This window comes from Paroedura picta, chromosome 3, assembly GCF_049243985.1.
Source record: "Paroedura picta isolate Pp20150507F chromosome 3, Ppicta_v3.0, whole genome shotgun sequence".
Lineage (NCBI taxonomy): Eukaryota > Metazoa > Chordata > Lepidosauria > Squamata > Gekkonidae > Paroedura > Paroedura picta.
This window is the reverse complement of record NC_135371.1, coordinates 85,007,389-85,031,682: the sequence shown is the minus strand read 5'-3', so window position 1 is coordinate 85,031,682 and position 24,294 is coordinate 85,007,389. Positions and strand designations below refer to the sequence as shown.

Sequence of the window (24,294 nt, the reverse complement as noted above, 5' to 3'; positions counted from 1 at the left end):
GACATCTGTGTGATAGAAGTGCTCACCAGAGATGTAATGACATTTCTGGTGATGCACTGACATTGCTCCCTGTGCAGTTAAAAGAGACGTCAGGGTGTTCAATTTAAACATAGAATTTTGTCCAAATTCCAGAGCATTCCTAGGATCACCTGGTGACGTAAACCACTTGCTTCACTTCGACTGTTTATGCACTGGAGGTTTCATGCAGGGCTGCAGCCTGGAGTTTTAGTCATGACAGGTTGCCTCACCTCTTCCTGCATCCACACTGGGGAGCATTTGTCCCACTGTGCCTCACCCACCCCCAATTTGTGCTTCTGCACAAGAGCTGGGGCAGTGAGGTTCCCAGTGCGTAAACAGTCCATCAGGAACATGGGAAAAGACATCACCACATCAGAATGCTGCTGGTGTCCCTTTTTACTGCATTTTTTGGTCCCAGCAGCCAGGTGAGCAGTGTTGGGGAAGTGTCTACTGGTGGTGGGGGATGTCTTGCTCCACGTGGAGGGTTGACATTCTGAAGGTATTTCAATAATATGTTATAGATCTTTTTACAGAAATGCTGTGACAGCAGACCAAGCCTCTAAACTTCAGCCCAGTAAATGGTTACAATCCAATCATTATGGTACATAATTCATAAATAATCAGAGTTGTAGCCAATAGTGCATAAAGTCCATGCGAATCTTCTAGATGTTAACTGTCACAGAAATCCCAAATTAAAAGTCTATGTTAAAATATGTGCTTTAGGCAGGCATATAAAAATAGAGTACATGCCTCAAGGGGAGAATACATTCCAGAGAGGAGGTACCACCATAGAAAAGAGTCTGTCATGCACAGAGAGCAGGGCTTGAGAAGTATATCTTGTTTGAGATATCCAGCCTCTGACCTGATCAACCAGAATGATGAATCTGCAATTCTCCCCCTACTCCCTGACAAACTGACAATTATATTTTATGATGATATATATAGGACATAGATTATAGACATATGAGTAGAAATAAGGCATATGATTTCTAGCAATTGTTTTCTCCAGTTCAGGATAGTTTACTAGTTCAATAAAGTCAATGGAGATTAGAAAACAATTTATAATTCTTGCCCCAAATTTGCTCAAACAAGTAAAGTCCCCATAGTCTACTCTCTCCTTAAGACCATCTAGAATAATCAGTTTTCTACTTATTTATAAATGTGACCATTAGTTTACCAGATAAATTGACCTTGTTATCTTTAAATGATCTATATAAGTGGTTAAAACAAGTGTTTTCCTCCATCTCATGCCTTCTTTAATACCTGGAAATAACAGTTTGCTAATATTTTTGGCTTTCCCTAAGATTAACCTGGGCAGAGTCTGCACTTACTTTGTTTATTCCATTGTCAATCCTGTTGAATTCAGATCGATTTGAACTCGGATCTTCCTCTCCCTCCCACATTGAAATAGAAAGTGTTCTGCACGTGGTTAGGGTAATTCAGAAGGGGGGGGAGCCTCTTTCTTTCTTTTCTTGAAGGGGGGGGGTGGAGGAGCCAAGCAGGGATCCTCTTTCTTTTCTTGGAGAGGGGGAGAGAGGATCGCAGAAGGCAGAGGAGGGAGAAAAAATCCAAGACCGACCAAAGTTGAGAGAAATTAGGGGCTTATCCTTTAAGGCAAGCTTGTCACATGATCAACTTTGGCCATTCAGGGGTTCTCTACCACGGAGCAAAGCCCAGATTCAAAACAGCCTGCTTTCTCAATTTGATTTTAAAAATATTGAGAATTAAAAGCACTCTAATATATTGCACAATAAAGGTAGGGTCACTCCGGATTAATCCTTCTTGCTGCAGAAAGAAAATTTAAATCATCCAGAATCAAAACGGAAATCGCATTCTGTGTAGACGGCAGGGACTGAATCGACCTGGGATTGGAATAAAAGCTCCGTGCAGTTTACACCCTGGTCAGTGCAACCTGCTCATTTTAAAAACTGGCTACAGCGGCATCAAATATTATCATTCTTTTATTCATCTGAGACTCAGTATATCCCATCTGCCATCAAATTGTTTAACACCAAGGTGGCCATGCAAAGTATATATGGGGATGGTGTCTGAAATGATAAAATAGGAGAGTCCTTGGATTCAGTTCTTCTTAAATTCCTATGTTCCATCTGCAGAACTGTGTAGCAGGGATAGCCCTCTCAGTTGAACTGGGACAACCATCTCTTCAACCTTGGGCTTGGCTGAAGTCTTTTTCTCTTAAAAGCAAAATTATATACTCTGATATCAAGAAGGCTAACTCAGCTTAGAGGATTCTCATGTTTCCCATTGGGATAAACTTGTTGAGCAATGATTTCAGGCCTTGCACTTCCTTTATGCAGTTACCATACAGGAAGCCATAAGAACAATTAAGAAACATCAATTTAAATACGATCATACAGTCTGTAGAGGATGATGTGTTTGTTGGCATTCTTCCTAATTACCGCTTATATTTGACTGTTCCTCGTTATAGGCATGCCTTTATATTGTTGTACCTTAATGCCTTACTAACTAGAGTTTTGCAAGGGACGTATCTAAAGATACCATACTCTGACAGAATATGGGATTGTGGTACAGGTAGTGTAGATACCCTATGTCATATTGAGAAATCTTTTAATTCTTCCTATCATCTAAAACAGGGGTCGTCAACCCCCGGTCCGCAGCCCGGTACCGGGCCATTAAGGCCATGGTACCGGGCTGCCAGCGGCCACGCCTGCCTTCCCCCCCCGCAGCGAGAGGGGGGAAGAGGCAGGCGCGGCCGCTGGCACGCCAGCGACGGAAACACGCACGCGCGGAGCCACCGCGCATGCGTGTTTGCGCCCCCTGCTGGCGAAAACACGCACGTGCGGCTGTTCTGCGCATGCGCGTTAGCGCCACCTAGTGGCGAAAACACGCATGTTCGGCAACTGCTCGTGCGCGTTTACGTGCAGCTGCTGTGGCCGGGCCGCTGGCTCTCTCCCACCCTCGGACGTGGTCCCCGACGACAAGAAGGTTGGGGACCGCTAATCTAAAATACAGATCATATGGAGACGCTACCTTTTAAATTAGCAAAATAACAGCAGACCTATCACTCTTTTATGTACCTGTGATAGACTTTCATAGTAAAAAAATAAAATAACTGCTGGGATGGCAGTATTTAGCCATTTTGGGGGGAAACCTAGAAGTGATATCAGAGCACTCAAGGAATCACCTAAAACTGTGAGTTTTACCATAGAGCAGTGGTCCACAACCTTTTTCAGGCTGCGGACCGGCGGCGGTGGGGAGAACGATTGCCCGAGAGTGCTGCGCATGCGCATTTGCGGCTGCACATGGCGCAAATGCGCATGCACGGCCCGGTGCGGCCCTGTGGAGGCAGGGAGCTGCGGCCCGGTGCCAGGGCTGTTGCAGTCCGGCACCGGGCCGAATCCCGGTGGTTGGGGATCACAACCATAGAGTGTCTGATGATTCCTAGGGGGTTATGAAACCACTCCAGGGTTTTCCCTGTAAGCAACATCATGCCCAACAGCACCCCCAAGATTTCTGCTGTTATACTCCCAATTTTTCTAGGAACTGATTTGTTGCAGCTTTGTCTGGAATTGTATCTTTTCTTTAAAATAAATTCCCTAAGGGGAAAAACTGCTGTAAAATTTATCTTAATTAATATTGGTAGAAGTGACACTAGTTTTACCATAAGAGGTTAACTCTGTTTTAAATCTCAGTAAATGTAAACTTTATGTAGTAAGGTAATTTGATTGGAAGGACAAGCCGATTAATCAAGCTGTCTTGTATCCAATTGAGACTGTGTTATACACTTATAGTTTCCAATTTAAAAATCAAACGACAAAGATTCTCGCCCCTAATGTGAAACATCTACATAAAGAGTGAAAATCTTTGTTCTCTCCACCCTTCCCCCCTCCCCCCACCCCCTCTCCTCACGGCTGCTGAGACGCTTCCACAAAGGGGTGGCAGCTTAAATACTACAGAAAAGAGGCCCCACACTATTTTTAAAAGATAGGCCAAGTTAGGGCAGGAACCTTCACCCAGGGGGCTTAACGTAGCTGCAACTAGTTTGAAGCCAGCAGAGATCCTCTCTTCGCTCCTTAATCAGAAGAGCCCTGGGCATTTCTCTCCCCTTGGGTGCGAAGGAGGGAGAGACATGGGAGCCACGGAGTTTGGGATGGGAAGAAGAGCCCCATGATGGGCAAGGCTTGCGGGAGGAGGGAAGGCACTCCTGGCTCTTGGCTGATTTCCAAGCAGCCATCAACCCTTTCTCCAAGCGCAAAACTCTCTGTTTGCTTGAATGCACTGGCTGGATGCACAATGCACCAAGGAAGGGTCCTTTCCCTGGGCCGCATGTGCTTTAGCCGGAGGGCACGCTGAGGCAATTTTGAGCACCTTGTTGTTGGGCCTGCTGAAGGGAGAGCGATGGGGAAACTGAGCCAGCAGCAACCTCTCAGAGAGGGGTTGAGGAACACATTGCTGGTAAGACCCTAATGAAAGTCAGAAGCTAGGAGCGCCTCCCCCCCTCCCCGCTGCAAGCCCTGCCCTTGCCTGTTGTGTGGCTCTTCCACCTGCTCCCAAACTCCGTGGCTCCCATGTCTTCCCCTCCTTCGCACCCAGGGCTCTTCTGGTTAAGGAGTGGAGAGAGAATCTCTGCCGGCTTCAAACTCACTGCAGCCACATTAAGCCGCCTGGGTGAGGGTTCTTGCCCTCCCCCCTGTTGATCACTGATGTCTTTGCCTAGGCATTTTTCACCGCTGGCTGCTCCTTCATCCCCCCTGCAAAAGGCACTGTTTCTGTGCTTATTTAGACGTGCATGCGCAATGCAACTTGGTGTTGCTTTGGAAGGAACTTGCCATGCATCACCTACTTCCCAGGCAAGTGTTTGCGTGTCCTGCAGATCTAGCTACATGTGAGAATCTTTATTCCCTCTCCCCTCCCCCTCTCCTCACATCTGCTGAAACGCTTCCTCCTCTCGCGCTACTCCTGCCAGCCGCCCTGGCATTGCTGTGCTGCCCCCACTCTGCGGATGAAGGCAGCTCTGGCAGGAGGGGGGGCACAGGCTCCTATATTGACATGTTGCACATGGGGGGGGCACAGGCTCCTCTATTGACATGTTGTCGTGGAGGGTGCTGCCATCTGAGAGACATCAGGCAGCAGGCCTAAGGAACGGCTTGAATGAGCCAGCAGCTAATGGGCTTTGGTTGAGGTCTCCCCATGTGGGCCATTCCTCCGGAAACAAAAGGGGAGACTACCAAGATCCTTCTGCACATCTCAGCCGCCTCTAGTTCCCTCCTTTGCTATGCTAGATTGATAAACTTCAAAGAGGAAAATTTAAATTCTTAGCAATACTGACAGTGGGAGAAGCATTAAACCTTCAGCAAGATGGTTGCATGATACTGAAACAACGGGAAAGTAGCTCTCCTTACACTTTCAAAAAATACATCCTGCCTGCCAATGACGAGAGACCAGCCATGTGGCACAATATAGGTGGTAAAGGAGTAACCTCCCAGAGATAGAAAAAAGGGAAGAAGAAAGTTTGATTGAATTGTTATGCTTGTAAATTACCTTTGCCTTGTGAGTGAAGAAAAGGGGGAACCACAGTAATAAGACGTTTTAAAAAAACAGACACAGCAAAAGGAAAATAAACCGAGTGCTGAAGGAAGTAAAAACCATGCAGAAGGAAAAAGAAAGCCCAACATGTCTGCAAACTGAAAGTGAGTTGGCATGCAGAAGGGAAAAATACACCCAATGGGAATGCATGGTAAAAGTGAAGGAAAACACCAGTGCATAAAAGGCCTCTGTCTTAAAACCATACAGTTTTCGGCAATTGCTAGAGCTACCTATAGTTTCTTCTGGGTTGTGCCCAGAAGTGATATTCTGTCAGAGAGGATGCTGGAAGGCTGCCCCTGGGAGTTGCAACAGCTAATGATGGAGATTGACAACAGGCTTCCCACTATACTGGGAACCTCAGAATAGATAAAAAGAGAATCATGATCAGAACAGAACCATTACCTACATAGATGAGAATATTTGTCAAGCAACTGATTTCAATGGAGCTATTATTTCCCTCCAAAACATATGCATATCTATATTTATATATCTATTTTGCTTTGAAAAATCTCTTTTACTACATATGAAAAACTCTAGCCAGCTCTCTAGTTGAAATCACTTTGGTTGATCTGTGTTGTCTCATGCAGAACTCTAATATGAAAAGATTCATTATTCAGTAAGTTTTCCAAGCACCTTACAAATGAGATTCTACTGGTCCAAAAGCAATTCCAGTTTCAGTGCTAAGTAAATCCATGCTTCATGTGTCGGTAAGGAATATATATTAAATTTTATGTATTTGAATTCTGTGACATATGGCATTCAACAAAGTCACTGGATATTTTACAGAGTTTTATATTACAATGTATATTGGGATCTTCAAGAAATATAGAGAGAGCAAGCTGGCAAAATGGGTATAGTATTAGCACTTTAAAAAGTATTGATGGTTATAGCCATCACATATTTCTAGAAGGTATATAAAAATGACTAATTGTTTGTTTATTATATTTATATACCGCCCTCCCCAGAGGTTTAGGGCAGTTTACATAAAACGTATAAAGAATACATGAAACAATCCATTTGATTTTTTTTTTCAAAATAAAGACACTTTAAAGACTGTGACACCAAGAATTCTGTTGATACTTTAATAGGCTTTATCTTTGATAATTTCAGTTTTAGAACAAGACTTATTCTAATTGCTGAAATGGAAGCAAAATAAAAGAAATTGGAGGAACTGGCCTTTTTCACAAAAATGGTATATTGTAAAAAATGGTATATTGTAAAAAGAAAGACAAAGTTGAGTCAAAGAGATTGATTAAAAACTATTTTGTTTATAGAGCATTGGAATACAAGTTGCTCTGATTCAGGGAAGGTATTATGTATCATTTTCTCTGATTTAAAATTCCAATAAGATGTCAGATTTAGAGGAGTATTGCAGAAATTGATAAAGACATATTGGAAGAGTCAGACAAAAAGGAAGTATGCAGAACTAATATCTGAAATATTATATGGAAGTTGTAGCATGTTACACAGTTGTGCTCATACACAACAAGAACTGTCAGTGGTTTTGTATCAGCTAATAAATGATTTAGAATATATAGCATCAATATGCATATGAACTCACCAGAATGTGAACACATCAAGAGCAACTAGGATGGTATTCAAGATAAACAGAAGGATCAGGGATAAAGTTTACAAGGTGCAATAAATTTAAATTAAAAGAACAAGACAATAGAGTCAATCAACTCCTGTCAGCCTACCAGTTAATTTTTTCACCTCTATACTGGCTTGGACCAATAAGATTGAAAAATAGGTTTGGGTTTCAAGCCAGGAATGATTGCAGAACAAGCAGCATACTTTCTCTTTTGCTACTTGCTATTATCAATCTCCAGCCGTCTTGAGAATCATGGAAGAGACAACTTTGATTCTATCCTAACTGGTTCCCTCTGTGTGGTTGCATAGTTGGCTTCAAATTAGTAACAATAGGTTACTACCCTTTTATCATTTCTATGAAAGGAACAAACAAGCTAGTAAAGAACACAGTCTATGGCGTTTACAGGGGGGGGGGCAACCTTTTAGAGCCTTCAGGCTTCTTTGGAATTCTGACACCATGCTGGGTGCAGCCACACATTGGCTGCCACAGAAGAGCTACCACAGGACATGAAGCCAGCCACAACATGGCTGCTGCAGCTTGCCTTCAGCCACACTGTATTATGGTGACAACTCCAGCTAAAGCAGTTTTAAAAAATCTGTACAGACAGGCAAATTTCCAGTGACAAATTAGAAATCTTGCTGGGCAAAACCTGTACCTAGCCCTGCTCAGTTTCTGAAAACACTCAGGGGGTACCAGGAAAGGTGTCCATGGAGCCCATGGGGACCACATTTGGGGACCCCTGAACTAGTATGTGGGCAATAACTTTGTAATACTACATTGCAATAATAAAGCAGAGATCTGGGTCTTTGTAAGCAGAAAAGATGGCAGGAGACATGCAATCAGATCTGCTATGTTAAAAAAGCAGCAACAACCTAAAAGCCCCAAATACTTACCTTCCATGCTTTCCCTTCCATTTAAATCACTTCTTCTCCAGAGCTGCTATTTGCCCACAGAGACTATACAAGAATCAGTATGTCCCCCCTCCCCCCAAGGAGCAGAATCAGTTCAGAGGGGTGAGTGATGTGCCTGAGACAATGGTGTGGCAGAAAGTGTTCAGATCTCTCTCTGGCACCATGGTCCTGATCAGGATTGTTTCCTCACCATCTGCTTTTCCAGTCACACATCTCTCAGCATCCAGTTTAGTTCTGAGATCTGGAATTTATCAAAGATCTGGAATTTATCAAAAGAATACTAAATGCTAATATAATTAACCCAGATTTCTTATTGCAATGTGCATCTTCATATGACCTTTAGGTTTTAAGTCTGACTTCTTTTCACATCTTCAAAATGATACTTGCTTTTCCGTTGTTTGGCCCTTTTGATATCTCCTGTCCATTTCACACCCCATATTAGAGTTGCTGACACCCAGGAGAAAAAAATGTCCTGTCCCTTTAACAGATCTTTAATGTGTGGAAATGGGCAGGTGACACTTTTCAAGCCATCAAGGTAATTAACAGCACCAGACACATACCATAAGGCCTCCATTAAAGGGACTGAACATATTTTCTCTAGGTTGCTTGTTTGTATGTTTGTTTATTTATCTTTATATTTATATACCACCACTCTCAAAAGTCTCGCAGCAGTTTACAGAGATTCATAAGAACAATAAAATCCCATAAAAACCCATTAAAATGTAATTAAAACACAATTTCACAATGGTGGATAATAAATATATAACCCACTCCCCTCCCCCCGTTCAGCAATGGGAGAAATTACTCTCTATCTGGGAGTGAGGGATTTAGTTGGTTTCGGCTAGAGATCCACAGCTGACAGCGCTGGGAGTCGCCCTGGCCTCAACCATATGCCTGGTGGAAGAGCTCCGTCTTGCAGGCCCTGCGGAAAGCTGACAAATCCCGCAGGGCCCGTAGCTCTTCTGGGAGCTCATTCCACTAGGTTGGATCCAGGGCTGAAAAAGCCCTGGCCCTGGTCGAGGCCAGGTGTATGTCCCGGGGGCCCAGGATCACCAGTAAATTCATACCCACAGAGCGAAGAGCCCTGCGGGGGGCATCAGCAGATAAGTGGTCCCACAAATAAGTTGGACCCAGGCCGCATATAGCCTTAAAGGTTAAAACCAGAACCTTAAACTTGATCCGGAAGCTGATTGGTAACCAGTGCAGATGGCGTAGCACCGGCTGAATATGGGCCCTCCAAGATGTTTCAGTGAGGTCCCTTGCAGCCACGTTCTGTACCAGCTGCAATTTCTGGGTCAAAGCCAAGGGTAGGCCCATGTAGAGCAAGTTACAATAGTCTAGTCTCGAAGTGACCGTCGCATGGATCACTGTCGCCAAGTGTTCAGAGGGCAGGTAGGGTGCTAGTAGCCACGCTTGGCGCAGATGAAAAAACGCAGTTTGGGCTACTTTTGTGACCTGAGCCTCCATGGAAAGGGAGGTATCAAAGGTCACACCCAAGTTCCTGGCTTCTAGTGCCGGTGTTAATTGCACCCCATCCAGGCGTGGGAGATGCACTTCCTGATCCTGCCCATTTCTACCCAGCCACAGGACCTCCCTCTTGGAGGGGCTGAGTTTCAGGCGACTCTGCCTGATCCATCCAGCCCCTGATTCTAAACATCTGGCAAATGTATCTGGGGGGGGAGTAGAGCTGGGTGTCATCTGCATATTGATGGCAACCGAGCCCATAGCCTTCGACCAGCTGGGCTAGAGGGCGCATACAAATGTTAAAAAGTGCAGGGGAGAGTATCGCCCCCTGAGGTACTCCACATGGGAGCCCGAAAGGGGCCAACAACTCTTCGCCCACTGCAACCCGCTGTGTCCGGTTCCAGAGAAAGGAGACCAGCCACTTTAGTGCGGTCCCCCTAAATCCGGCCCCGGCAAGGCGGTGGGCCAAAATCTCGTGGTCGACCACATCAAATGTGGCCAACAGATCTAAAAGCACGAGAATGGCCAAACCATCTCGATCAAGGATACCAGCGCAGTCTCCACCCATGGCCAGTTCGAAAGCCAGACTGGTATGGGTCCAGGGCCAAAGTTTCTTCCAAGAATGCTAGGAGCTGATCCACTGTGACCTGCTCTACTAACTTGCCCAGAAACGCAAGATGCGAGACTGGGCGGTAGCTGGCGGGGTCCTGTGGGTCCAGCAATGTTTTTTTCAGTAGAGGGCACACCACTGCCTCCTTGAGCCCCTCAGGGAAATCTCCCAATGTTAGGGAGAAATTTACAATTTCCCTCAAGTGGCCTCCTATCCATTTGTCACATGGTTGACAATGCTGCCCCCGTATACTCCATCCCATATGCATACAGACATGTTCATCTGAAGGCCAGAATACAATAGACATTCTTCCTATACATGCCACAATTCTGTACATGTGCAAAATGAATGGGCCCTAATTGTAAGCTGTCCCCTAGACCTTTTCATAGAGGGGTGGCCTAAAATCCACAGAATAAATAAATAAATAAAGTAAACATGTGAACACGCTTTTTTTGATCACTGAATATGTGGAGATTGAGGACAGGACCAGCAGGTGTGATTCTACATCTCACACCATATTCTTTCAGCTTGCATATACTATGTGATAAGGGATCATGTCCATACTACAGTAGGTTAAATGAAAAAAAATCTTTGCAAAATGATACAGAGAACAAATGCTTTACTGGGGAGGATGACAATCACAGCTTATGTAACAAAAGAGTTAATAGTTCAAGTATGTTGTTAATAGTAATTAATTTGAAGGGGGAAAAATAAAGCATATTCCCAGAGGAAATAAAATAAAGCATATTCCCATGAAATGCTATAAAATGAATGACTTATTGTAACAGCCAGTAACTTCCAGAATTTTTAAGAAACACATGTGAACTCCAGCCTTGCACTTGCAAAAATAATGTTACCAGGGCAACAGTGTCATTCTAACAAGAACCACAACCATTATTTATATGTCAACTTAAGTGTTCTAACTCCGTATTATTCCAGCATACTCAACATACAGCATAAATATACTTTGCCAAGATATTTTTTAACTTAAACGTTTGGACATAAGGATGCAGCTGCCAATGTCAAAGGAAAAACAGAGTACGTGAAAGGCCTGGCTGGGAAGGAACGCAGTGTAACAGTTATAAGGACTAAGCCAAACTGATATATAGAGCATGACCAAACAGATTTTAATGAAGTTATGCCTTTGTTGTTTGTATTTTATGTTGAATTTTACGAATTTTATTATTTTCATTTTTGGAAACAGTTTGGGATTTATTTGGAGAAAGGCATATATAAATTTAAAATAAATATTATCCTTATCCATGGTTCTGTTTAATATTTGGGAAACTGCCAGAGGTAGAGCATGTCCACCCTTGGACAGTGTCTGGACTTGAAACTGGCCTTTAAGCACCCCACCCTACCTCACCACCCACTCTCTTCTCTGGCAGCCTGGCCACAGACGTGCCTGGCTGCCGGAGCAGGCATGACTCCGCCACTTCACCGCTCCACATGGCCGCTGCCAGTGCAGAGTGGGAGCCACTGGCACTGCCCAAAATGAGCCACTGGAGCCAGTGCTGCCGCAGACATTTCCACCCTGCTGTAGATGAGGCCCCCCCAATAGAGACCACCAAGAGAGGTAGGTCCCAGCAGCACTGCACTTCAACATCAGGCCATGCCGCTAGCAGAGAACTGGGCCCGCCACTGCCTCATGGCCCTCATGATAGCTGCCGTGAAGCCAGGGCCAGCAGCCCTGCTGCACCGTCGCTCACCCATGACTGGCCCGGGGCCCACCTGTTCAACGCGACCTCGACCCGCCACGTTGGGAGGGGACAGTGGCCGCCAGCCAGGAGGCCTCTCCATGCCTCCCCAAGCCTGCCCCCCCTTCATCCCGCTAGCGTCTGCTGCATTTTTTACTGCAGCGGGCTTAACAACTAGTATTACTATAAAAACCTTGTCAAGACTACAAAATAAGTTAGTAATCAGAACCAATGTGTTGTGACATCATGCTGTCCAATATTGCAACACAGTAATTTAATTCCTGTGATCTAATTGAACAAGATCAAGTTACGTATTTTACCATTTGATCTGTTTTGCAAAGGATGTGAAAATAAAACAGGATTATGGTAGAGGCAAGACTCATGCCATTTCTATTTTTTAAAACCTGAATAAAAGTCAGGTGCTATACATTATTGATATAACTAACAAAGGATTTTAAAAGATTATAAATAAAGAGCTTATTTGCACAAGGAAACAAGTGATAGATTCGATTAATTCAGGCCAGCTGCCATCAGGCAGACATGAATGGATGAAGAGAACAATGATGCTCAAGAGAAACATTAGGAACAAAATCTAATTCATCACAAAATGCAATATTGGAATATAAAAATAATTTGTAGAAAGGAATAGAGATTTCTTTAGAGCCCCAAAACCAGATACACAGACCATCAGCATGCATGCCAAACAGCAATATACCAGACTATTTTGTTTGGCATGGAGTGCCTTTTCTGTACTCAAGAAACTAAAGAGAGGTCCTTAGGAAGCTGACAACAGCAGCAGGGCTCAGTTCTCTCACACAAATGTCTGGCCAACTACAACCTCGGTCCCCCCTCTCATTTTGTTTGCCAATACACAAACATCTTCACAGCTAAACAGTATACAAGTTTGGCATGGAGGCCCAAGGGTTTCCATATCTTGACCTAAACCTAACCTGGGTATAAATGAAATTTTTATTTTCAAAATTAAGGGAAGAACATTGTGGATAGCATCTTCATCCTGATCTCTCTGCTCCAAACACTCTGAAGGAAAAGGAACACAGTGCCTGAAAAAATTGTGCATCATGAAATTTCAACAGTTTCAAGGTTCTATCTATCAAATATGAGAGAGAGAGAGAGAGAGAGAGAGAGAGAGAGAGAGAGAGAGAGAGAGAGAGAGAGAGAGAGACTGTGTGGCTTTCTGCCTAATATTATTTATTTGAATTTGTCCTATTTATATATTTATTGGATTCATAGGGGCGGTAAAGAACAAAGGGTCCAGATTAAAAATAATGAAAACATCTGTAACCGCTCCTGCGGAGCTGTAATAACAAAGCCCTAAAGGGGTAGGTAGGAGGAGAAAGGGGAGGAGCCTGTCTGTGATAAAAACTCGGAGGGAGCCGCGAAACAAAAACTCAAAACTCGCCCCCGCGCTCCCCGCCTCCGCCGCCGATCACGACCCATGCACTCACCCGTTGCCATCTGCCCCCCCACAAAGTCGTGCCCGCGATCCATGCACCCACCCCTCTCTACCCAATGCTTTTCCCCACCCCCCCTTCACGTTTTCCTCGCCACTCCCCCTGGAACATGCACAACCCCCTCCTTTCCCCCTCCCCTCCCAGTCCACCTCCCTCCCTCCCTCCTTCCTTCTTCCTTCTTTACTTCATGCATTCCTTTCTTCCTGTTTCTCTCTCTACTTCCTGCCTGTTTCTCTCTCCCTCTCACTTCCTCTCTTTCGACTTGCCTGCCTTTCTCCCTTCCTCCCTTCCTCCCTTCTATTCATCCCTTCACCCACCCCTTCTCCTTTCTCACTCCCATCCCTCCTTCCCTCTTCTATCTTCCTTTCTCCCCTTATTACCCCCAGTCCACTAGCGCCTGCTGTATTTCAGCTTCAGCGGGCTTAATTTCTAGTAAATATATAAAAACTGAATTCTGTTGCTCTGCCTTATCCTACTAAACCAAATTTTGGGATCTAAATGAACCTGGATCTCTTCTGGGAGCTCATTTCACCAAGTAGGGGCCAGGACTGAAAAAGTTCTGGCTTGGGTTGAGGCCAAACATATTTCCTTGGGGCCGGGGACCACCAACTGGTTGGAATTTTGGAAGTGGAGTGCTCTTTGCGGGGCATAGGCAGAGAGGTGGTCCCTCAGGTATGCCAGCCCTAAATTGTGGATGGCCTTGAAGTTAAGTACCAAAACCTTAAACTTGGTCTGGAATTCAATCAGAAGGCAGTGCAGCTGCCAAAGCACAGGCTGAATGTGGGCCCTCCAAGGTGTTCCTGTGAGGACCCGGGCCACTACATTTTGGCCTAACTGCAATTTCTGGGTCAGAAATAAGGGAAGGCCCACATAGAGCAAGTTACACAAGTCCAGTTTAGAGGTCACCATTACATGGATCATCGTGGCTAGGTGTGCCAGGGCCAAATAGGGTGCTAGTCGTTTGACTTGACAAAGATATAAGAACACCATCTGCATTACTCTTGTGATCTGCGCCTCCATAATAAGGGAGATGTCAAAGATCACCCCAAGTTCCTGGCTGAATGTGCAGGTATAAGCTGCACCTTGTAAAGTCTGAGTAGTTGCGCTTTCTCCTACCCAGCCACAGACCTCTGTCTTTGAAAGGTTGAGTTCCAAGCATGTCTGGTTAATCCATCCTGCCACTGCTTCCAGACATTTGGTGAATGACTTTGGGGGTGAATCAGGGCAGCCATCCATCAGGAACATACTGATGACACTCCCAACCCTCTGACAGTCCAAACCCTCTGACGATCTGAGCAAAAGGGTGCATACAGATGTTAAATAAGGTATGGCAGAAGACCGTATCCTGCACAACTCCACAAGGCAGCTGGCAGCAGTGTGATACATTCTCCCCAAGTGCACCCCTCTGTCGGTGACCTTGGAGAAAGGAGATCAGCCACTGTAAAGCTGTCCCCCGTAACCCTGCATGCAGCAATAGGGACAGCTGTACCTAAGAGTCTGCTGTCTTTCAATGCAGCTTTCAAATGCACAGGCACAGGTGCTTTGTTACACCAAGAAGGTTTTCTTTCAGAATTCTGTTCCTGAGGCTGTATGCATTGGTTCATAGTGATCTTTGTTTTCATGATGTTTGGTAGATAGGGATCTATGCATGCCCTAACTTCATACCCTCTGCTTGTTTCTAATCCCAGCATAACTGAGTGTAAAGTTAGGCTAAGATGGCTCTTCGATCTAGGCAGTCTAATTTTATGAAGTCCATACACTTATGCTCTAGCAAGGAGGTTTGGGTTCTTCCAGGTTCACAATCCCCCTGATCCCCACTGTTGTGTGAGAAATGACCATGACTGGAAGAGAGACTGAAAACGAGGGCTTCTCAAGTCAATACTGGCAGGCAGCAGTAAGCAAAGCTGGCTGGATGGGAAGGTGCTAAACAAAATGATTAGAGTATGAAAAACCCAATCGGTAGATATGGCCCATTCCCTGCTGCTGTGCCTCAAACTCAGTTAAACCAATGCAGGGCTTAAATGAGGAATCCTCACACATGCTCACCTTGTGCTACTAAACTACTGGCCAAGGAACAGGAATACCTTCTGGCTCATCTGCTGTCCTCACATTTGAGTTTCCCTTGGCTCAGAAAAAGTTGCTCCTAGGGACATTCTTCTCAATCCCCAGCCCTTAACCCTTGGCCCGGAAGAAGTTGTGAACTTCCAGGGGGATTTCCTCTGCTGAGTCAAACCATGGAAGTATCTGAGTGGTGGGCGAAGTGACCATGCTTTCTTCCCTGTGTGTCTACCTGATTGCATCTGCAGATATCACAGGCCTGTGGCAATCTGTAGGTTCTTTTTAGGCATGGTGCAATCCCTTCTTAGAGTGGAGGGTTCATTGTTGTTTTTGTTCTTTCTTCTCTTCTGTGGATGCTTGCTCAGAGACTTTCTGGCATGGCAGTGTAATAGCAGGCTGTTTCCATATATGGCTACTATAATGGCTATGCTGGTGTGTCACTCCATGAATGGTAGGTGCGAGCAACATTACTACAGATTCCAGTGCAGTTGCTATGCTCACAGCATCTTGCATGCAAATCTTCTTTGGCATTTCTTTACTCTGCTAAGAAAGAATGGGATATCAACTAGCTACAATGGTTTTGAGCTAGTGGCCAGGACTTAAAATTTAATTGTAAAGCTCTTTAAAATAGAAACAAGAGTTACAATGCATTAAAGTGACCAGAGTCTACTTCGCCTCACAGAGACTGATTATGCATGGACAGGAAAGGCTGGGCCAGCCCTTGCATGGCAGCAGGGCTAATCCCTGCTTATGTACAACATTGGCATCGGCCTGGCCCCCTTCTGGCCCTGGCCCTCTTTAGAGCCTCTGATGGCCCATAGCAAGGGAGCACTTCTTTTAAAAAACCTCACCACCAACACACGTGGCAGAACACTTACGCTGAGGCTGCATTTCCCAGGGGGGATGCATTTCGATGTTGGAGTTTCTCCATTGCTAAAATGTGTCTCCTATTGGGATGCAGAAAGTGGCGGACTGGCTCCACCACTGAAATTCATCCCCCATGGTGACACAAGAAACAGTGGAGCATGCCACTGCCATGCATAATCAAGTCAGAGAGTATGACTGAAAACCTTACATTGGGGTCCCCAGACATTTTATGCCTGTGGGCACCTTTGGAATTCTGACTCAGTATCGTGGGTACAGTCCCCAAATGGCTGCCACAGGAGATGAAGCCAGCCATAAAATACTACCATTTACTTTCAATCACACACTGAAGCTCCTTGTGTTTGGCTGCCACCAAAGCAATGTTTTAAAAAAATATGCATAGCCAATCAAATCTCAAATGTCCAGTTGGAAACCTTGCCAGGAAAAAGCCCCACTTGGTCCCACCCTTTTCTAAAGAAATGGTGGCACCAAGAAACGGTGGGCACCATGGTTCCCCTGGGCACCACAATGGGAGCCCCCACCTTAGATCCTAGGCAGGTAGATATGAGCAGAAGCCACTAGTTCATTCCCAGCACCTTATGCCGCTGTTGTCTTCTTCTACAGACTCTGGAACCAATTACGGACAGGGCAGGATTCCAGATACAATGAAAACATTGGTCTTGCCACTGATGCTATTCTGATGTTCAAGGAAAAATAGTGGCTCCATAATGGAATAATTCTCAAATCCCATCATCCTGGTGAAATAAATACCAGCATTAGAAACTCTGTTATGGCAGACACCAGATAATTTCAACAATGACAAAAAGGGGATATAGAAAACTAATAAGGTGTAGCAGGATTGTGAATGATGCTCTGTGGGAGGACTTGCACACTTGGGGGGTGGAGAATCAGAAAACAGTATGCTGCCATTTTCTGTTGAGAGTTCTTCAACATTGGCTGAAGCAGCATATATTGCTAGGCTGTGCTGCTCCCAGGAGCATATAGGAATTAAAGCTGGTAAGGGTGAAAGGAAAATGAATCCTATTTGACTGACTGTTGCCAGCACGAATTCCATTTGACTGACTTTTGAAACTTCTGATGGATGAGAGAAAAACAGTAAGCTGGAAAACCAAGGGCACATTCTCAGATGCTTTCTTGTAGCCCCAAAAGGCAGACTGACCCAGAGTAAAGACCACTCTGTTTCTGGTCTGACAATTACTGAGTAAAACTGAGCAAGTGATTCACATTTTTGTAAATTGCATTCTGAATACTATTGATGTGGTTTGATTAGCATATAACACACTCTTAATTTTGCATTAGTGAGCAGGCTAGTCAATGATTCCTTGCTGTTTATTGGCCTTTATTGCTATTTAAATAAATATTATTCTGCTCTTTTTATTGATTATTTTGGTTCAATTACTAGGATTCTTTTTAATGAACTGCTATGGGGATACCACGGAGAAATGGAGCAGAAAAATTTGAATACTGGCTCTGTTTTGTTAGTGGAAAGGTTTATCGAATTGGGTTTTTGACAAATGGGATTTGTCAGTTTCACTGCTGGCAGAAATGACTGCCTGTTATTGGAAAATAAGGGAAGTAATATGAAACACCTTTGTATTACATTGTAAAGGACCTTTCAAAACCAATCCATTAGATGGTGCTCCAGCTGTAAAGTCTGGTGATTCCGTACCTTCCTTTAGAATACCTGCAACTTACTAGAGGTGACATTTATCTTGTTAGATTTTCAAAGGGCAAGTGTTTATATTACTGGCAGCATTTAGAAATAAGATAGCATCCAGGTCAGACACAACCTAAAATATATTCAAGCCATCAAAATGACAAAGAGCTTTAATCCTCTAAAAAAATTTCTCTTAAATGCTTATTGAGATTATTTCCCTCTGCCACATGAACCAGGCAAGTTGTTATAAAAAGATAAACAAAAAAGGAAAACACAGCATCTAGTATCCATGGTAACAAAGTCAATAGCAGCAAAACAACTGCAGAACTCAATCACCAAACTGACATTTTTCTCTTTAAAGGACTGTGAGAAGTAATTTCTGGTAGTAGCATGTTAGATCTTTTACTATCTAATATCACCATATAAATATATTGCCAAGGAGAAAAAGTTCTATCTGGTATAAAATATTAGCCAGGGCAGCATCTTGCAGGTAACACAATGGAAAAAAACCTGGCATGCTGTCAATCTCATAAAAAACGAAAGCAATCTATCCTTCAGGAATGAGAGGGAAGAGAAAAAAAATGCATATATGATATGCAGTAAGAAGGACCTCATTGCACTTCTAGTATGCACTGAATTCCTGTTCTGTGTCCAAAAGTATTGTGTTTAATCAAGCTACATCATGCTTTGAAAGCTGCCTGTCAGAGGGATCACTGTCCTCCCGTATACTGAGAGGAATCTATGAGTCTGTCCTGGCTGATGCAAAATTTCAACTTTTGGTTTGACGGGAAATGGGTCTGAGTGGATGGAAGTTAGCCAAGAAGAAATACAGAGAGGAGAACTCCGCAAGGGATCCAGTAGAATTCTTAAGTGATGTGTACAGGGATGTACTCTTGAAACATGGCTGGCATGGGGGGGGGGGGGGGAACTACCTGCAAGATTTTAAGGGAGGACAGAGAGACTGTAAGATGCCCAGCAGACTTTGTTGACCATTCCTGGTAATGGCTGAAGCTTCAGCTCCACCAACATTATAAGCAACATTTCCTATTCAGCATACTGGAAAAGGAAAGGGAAAGATGACAGCAAAAATCTGCTTTCCAACATGGTTGGCTTGGCTATTTTGTTCCTGTCCAAATCCATCATAACATGTTTTGTTGGAAGCTGTTCTCTTGGAACAAGATAACTGTTCAAAGTTGCATTACACATAACTTAGTGAAAATTTGCAGCTGCTTTGCTTGAATCTTTAGAGCAGAAAATTCTTTCTCAACATTTTATTTTGAAGAAACAAAAAATTCTCTGCATATTCTGAAGCATAAGAGGCATTTGAAAGCTTGCCATCTAGCTAAGGTTAACAATGTGAGAAGAATTAATGGCGATGGGAATCAACTTCTAGCATGATCTAGGACTTTGAAGGCATTCCTAAAGCTGCCATTTTAAAGCTGAAGCTTATGTTACTCCAGAAGTTCATGACTTGAGCAGGAATGGTCAGCCTCTGTGTTCCATACAAGAAGACAAAGAAGAAGAAGACGAAGAAGAAGAACTGGGTCTTTATACCCTGCTTTTCATTACCTGGAGTCCCAAAGCAGCTTACAAACACATTTCCTTTCCTCTCCACACAATAAACACTCTGTGAGGCAGGTGTGACTGAGAGAGCTCTAAGAGAACTGTTCTGCAAGATCATCCCATGACTGGCCCAAGGTCACCCAACTGGCTGCATGTGGAAGAGCGGGGGATCAAGCCCAATTCTTTAGAGTCTCCTACTCTTAACCACTACACCACACAGGCTAATATGTTCTCCTGAAAGTAATCCAGGGACCAGAAGACTTCTTCATAGACCATCAGATTAAAAATTATTCTTCAAATATTGGAACATGTGCATTGAGGAGGCATGCAGTTAGGATGGTTCCACACCACAGCCTTTTTGCACAGCTGAAGGATTCCTTTTCTACAATGAAGTGTAAACATAATTAATATATTGCCCCTAAAAATCTAAGAAATAATAAACAGGAAGGAAGGATTTACTACAGGAAGTAATCTCCTTCAGAAAAGTCCTGCTCTTCCTGAATTTTAAGCAGAGAAGGAAAAAAATGAGCCAGAGCAAAGACATAGTACATACTATGTAAGGTATGCTAAGGGGAAGTCATGTAGGCTAGGTGGGATGTGTTGTGACTGCAAATATATGTGACCCCAAAGCTAGAACTATTTGGTCTGGATCAAGCCATGACTAGTGGCAGAAAAAAAGATACTGCAAATTCAGTTTCAGTGGCAAATTCCATGTTCAAGTTCTAACTGTGCAATAAGGTTGCCAGTTCTGGGTTGGGAGATTTTAGAGGTGGAAAATGCTTTAAATCAGAATCACATAGAGCTGGAAGAGACGACAGAGGGACATCCAGTCCAGTCCCCCACTTTCTCAGGGACTAAAAAATTACACACCCATGTTGGATGCTCATCCATTTCCTCGTAAAGATTTTCAACGAAGGAACACTTCGTCACCCTCTGAGGTAGCATATTGCATCGATGAACAGCTCTCACCATCAGAATATACTTTCTAATATTTAAGTGGAACCTCTTTTCCCATAATTTCACTGTTACATCAAGAACTACCCTGATAAGTATTGGGCTGATTTATGATTGTAGCCAAGTGGTGATTAGGAGGGTTACTAATCCTAATTGTAATGATTGTGTATGTTTTATATTATTTTATGGTCTTAAAATGGTATCTAATGTATCTTATGCTGTATTTTACCTATGCTGTTAGCTACCCTGAGACTTTGAGTGAGGAGTGGGATACAAATCAAATCAATATATAAATTTGCAACCATTGCTCCTAGTCCTTGCCTCTAAAGCTGAAGTAACAAGTTGGCCCTGTCTTCAACGTGTTCATGTTTTAAATACTTAAACACAGCTATATCATATCACTCCATAGCCTCATCTTCTCTAAGTTATACATCAGTTCTCTCAGCCTTACTATAAATATGCTAGGGGGAGGTACTCTTCTACTTTTGCTGTCTGAAGTAATCAGAAAAGAAAGAGTTCAGCAGCTTCAGAGATTACTTTTGGTGTCCTCCTTCAACACCAAGGAAGTTTAGGGCTGCTACACAAAGGCAGGCAATGGCAAGCCACCTCTGGATGTCTCTTGCCAGGAAAACCCCATGTGGTCAGCATAAGGCAGCTGCCATTTGATAACAAAACAAACACACACATAAATCAGAAATTATGGGAGGGAAGGCTTAAACACTTTTAAAAACTTGGTAGTTAGCCAGAATCACTGTTTAAATTAGAAAAATATTGTTTATCATTCTAATTACATTTATTATTCGTTTATAAGTTTATCATTCTAATAAACATGATGCTTTTTAAAAGATTAGTAATTTGGCTTGCTCAAAATTGTAAAAAAGGTTGTGCAATTCTCACAAGAGTTGGTCATTATTTATAACCACCATGAGAAAGATGACAGAACAAGTAGCATCTAATTAGCTTCTAAGAAGGATTTTAAAGGCAAGGTCTCAACAACCTTTAACTGAGTACCTGGGACAGCCTGATGCTGCAACTGCCTTTTAGGTGAAAGAAAAATCACCAGAAATCTTGCCTGAAAGAAGCATAAGAATAAACCATCTAAATAATGGGCTGATCTTGACATCATATGGACTGTTCACAAAAACACCGGTTAACTAATTGTGGCAAGTGCATAACTCTAACACACTGCTCCATAGCTGAGGTCCTCCGTTGTCATTCAATATGTTCAGCATTCTTGCCTGCCCTGAACCCTCGAAGCATAGCATGGAAGTGCCAGCAAGGATATCCATTCATTTTTAAACATATGAAGAAAGGGCCGTTCAAGTCTTTGTGGAAAATGGAAACAAATGGAGAAAGCCACAAATGGTTTCCAGTTTGTTCATTGCCCTTGAATTCCCACATATCATTTCCTCTCTCCTCTGCCTCTACGTCCACACACTCATCTATGCTTCAAGTGCCCTTTAACACTGGGGCTGCTGCTGGTAGTGACAGATGGGCAGAAGAAGCCAGCACTCTCTCCTGATGCCCCAGGCACTGTTTCTGATATGTCTGAGATGCATGTTCCATTACCTTCCTAATGCCACAACCCTTTAACAGAATTCCTCATGTTGCGGTGACCCCCAACCATTCAATTAGACAAGTGTTCTTTCACAGAAATTTTAGTTGCCAGAGTTTTAACTAAGATGCTTTTATAATATGCTGCCTACCTTGTATTTTATCTTTTATAGTTTATTTAATCATTTTAAGATCTGTTTGGTTATGTAACCCCATGGCCTATTTTATTATTGTGTTGAAATTTTAAACCCTATTTTTATATGTCTTATACATATTTTATGCCAATAAAAGGTTACTAACTGACTGACAGAAATTAAACTGAAACTGATCAATGGCGTGAAGATCCATTGTTCATGATTGTATATAAATTGGTCTTTTTCTGAGGGTTTCTCAGTTCAGTTCTGGCTCTTGTTCCGCTGAGGTGTGCCGTCACCTGGAGCGCCTGGCGGGAGACTGAGCTGTGCTGGAGGCAGTGCTGGAGTGGCTGGTGACTGAGCACAGGCGCCTGCAGGAGGAGCGGCAACAGTGGCAGCCCCCCCCCCCGGCCAAGCTGCTCACCCTGCTGTGACCCCTGTGAAAGGATCGTTTTTACCCCAAAGAGGTCCCGACCCCCAGGTTGAGAACTGCTGCATTACCACCACCGGTGAAACTGCAGTTTCATTTTAACAATACTCCTGAAAATGCCATTATAAACCACTTTAGGGAGCACCTTTATTAATTAGAAAAGTTGGTACATTTCATTTTAATTTATTGATTTGAATTTGCTTATGTGTTTGTTTTACACTGTGTAGACATCAGGTTGCAACAAGAAATCTCCCATCCATTCAGAAACTTGTTGCTATGCAACATATGATACTGTCCATGCCATCCTCAACAATGCATGGCACACAGAATAAAATAAAGCCATCTTTCTTCGAAAAACCTCTATGGTCAGTAAAAAGCCAATCAAGTGTCAGGGGGAAAAATATGTTTCTGCAAGAAAAAAAGCCTTTCTCTTAGATACGTTCTGAATAATGATATACCTGTTATGATTTATTTTTAATCATTGGTTCTGGTGTTCATTGACTAGTTACATAAATGTTACTTCACTCATATTTTGCTTCTGTTTCCCTGAGCTGAGGTTAAATAATTGTGGCAAGTTAACTAATTTATCCATGTAGCGCATGCACTATGTAGTAAAGGTTCCGTGCTTCCAGGAGCCCCACACAATGCCTTCCTCTCCATGGATCAGGGCTGTAGCTTCTCTCTTCTTCCATTTTCCATCTTTAAGGACACTTGGAGTGACACCCCTTTCCACTGGGGGGGGCTCTCTGCCCCCAGTCTGGCTGCTTCCATCGCAATTGTACTCTGCTAGCACCCCCAAATCCTTAAATTGGCTCTGGTGGGATGGGCCCAACAAATCCTTAAATCACTCCTAGCTGAGGGAAATTTAGACCAACCTTTACAGATCCAACAGAAATCAGTCCTAGGCAAGGCCTGTTAAGCATCGTCATTATTCTGCATGCTTATTACTGCTCACCCTCTACCTATATAAATGGGCTGGTAACTTCCATTTCATTTGATCTGAAAAAGTGTGCATGCACATGAATGCTTATACCTTGAATGAAACTTTGTTTTTCTTAAGGCTGCCACAGGACTAAAACTTTATTCTATAACAAAGTAGAATGTATCTGAATTTTTATCAAGGAGAAAAATTAAGAGCAAGATATTATATATATTATCACAAGCTGATCTCCATGTTGAAAACCCAACAGTGCCTAGACAGTGCTGGAAGATTTGGGGGTTGTTGGTGGGAAAGGTGGGATTGGGGAAGGATGTGGTATTATTTCTGCGTGAAGTTAGAGGAATTTTCCCTAATCTTTATATAGTTTTCACTGTATTCATATTTGGCTAAGGGCTAAGTGGGTGGGGAGTGGGTGGGGCCAGTCCAGGTGAGGGGCCAATCGGAAGGCACCAGGACAGACAGCAGTTCTAGCCAATCAGGTGAGTGCACAATCCAGGCCAGAAAGTGACGGGGAAGCGGCAGGACACCATGACTACAGTAGGAGGCCTCCCTACTGGGCCCAGAGATGCCGCACCCAGGGGCAATGCCACCTTTTGTGTCTGATGGGCAGCCGTGGCGGGGGGGGGGAACCTTTCAAAGCCCATTCTCATGAACGGGCTTTGAATCTAGTCTCTGTAATAAAAACCATGTAAAGTATGGCAAGTCCCTAGAGCATAAATTTGGAGGCCATTTTTTTTCTACTCCTCAAGAGTGAAAGACGGGCTGGGGTGGGGAGCAGAGAAATTTCC

At 43.6% G+C, this 24,294-nt stretch overlaps 1 protein-coding gene across 1 annotated transcript in view; it reads right to left on the bottom strand.

The window, feature by feature from the left end:
- The window catches only part of ADAMTS2 (ADAM metallopeptidase with thrombospondin type 1 motif 2), a 384,270-nt gene that overhangs the window by 79,863 nt on the left and 280,113 nt on the right, over window positions 1-24,294 (bottom strand). The window lies entirely within an intron of this gene.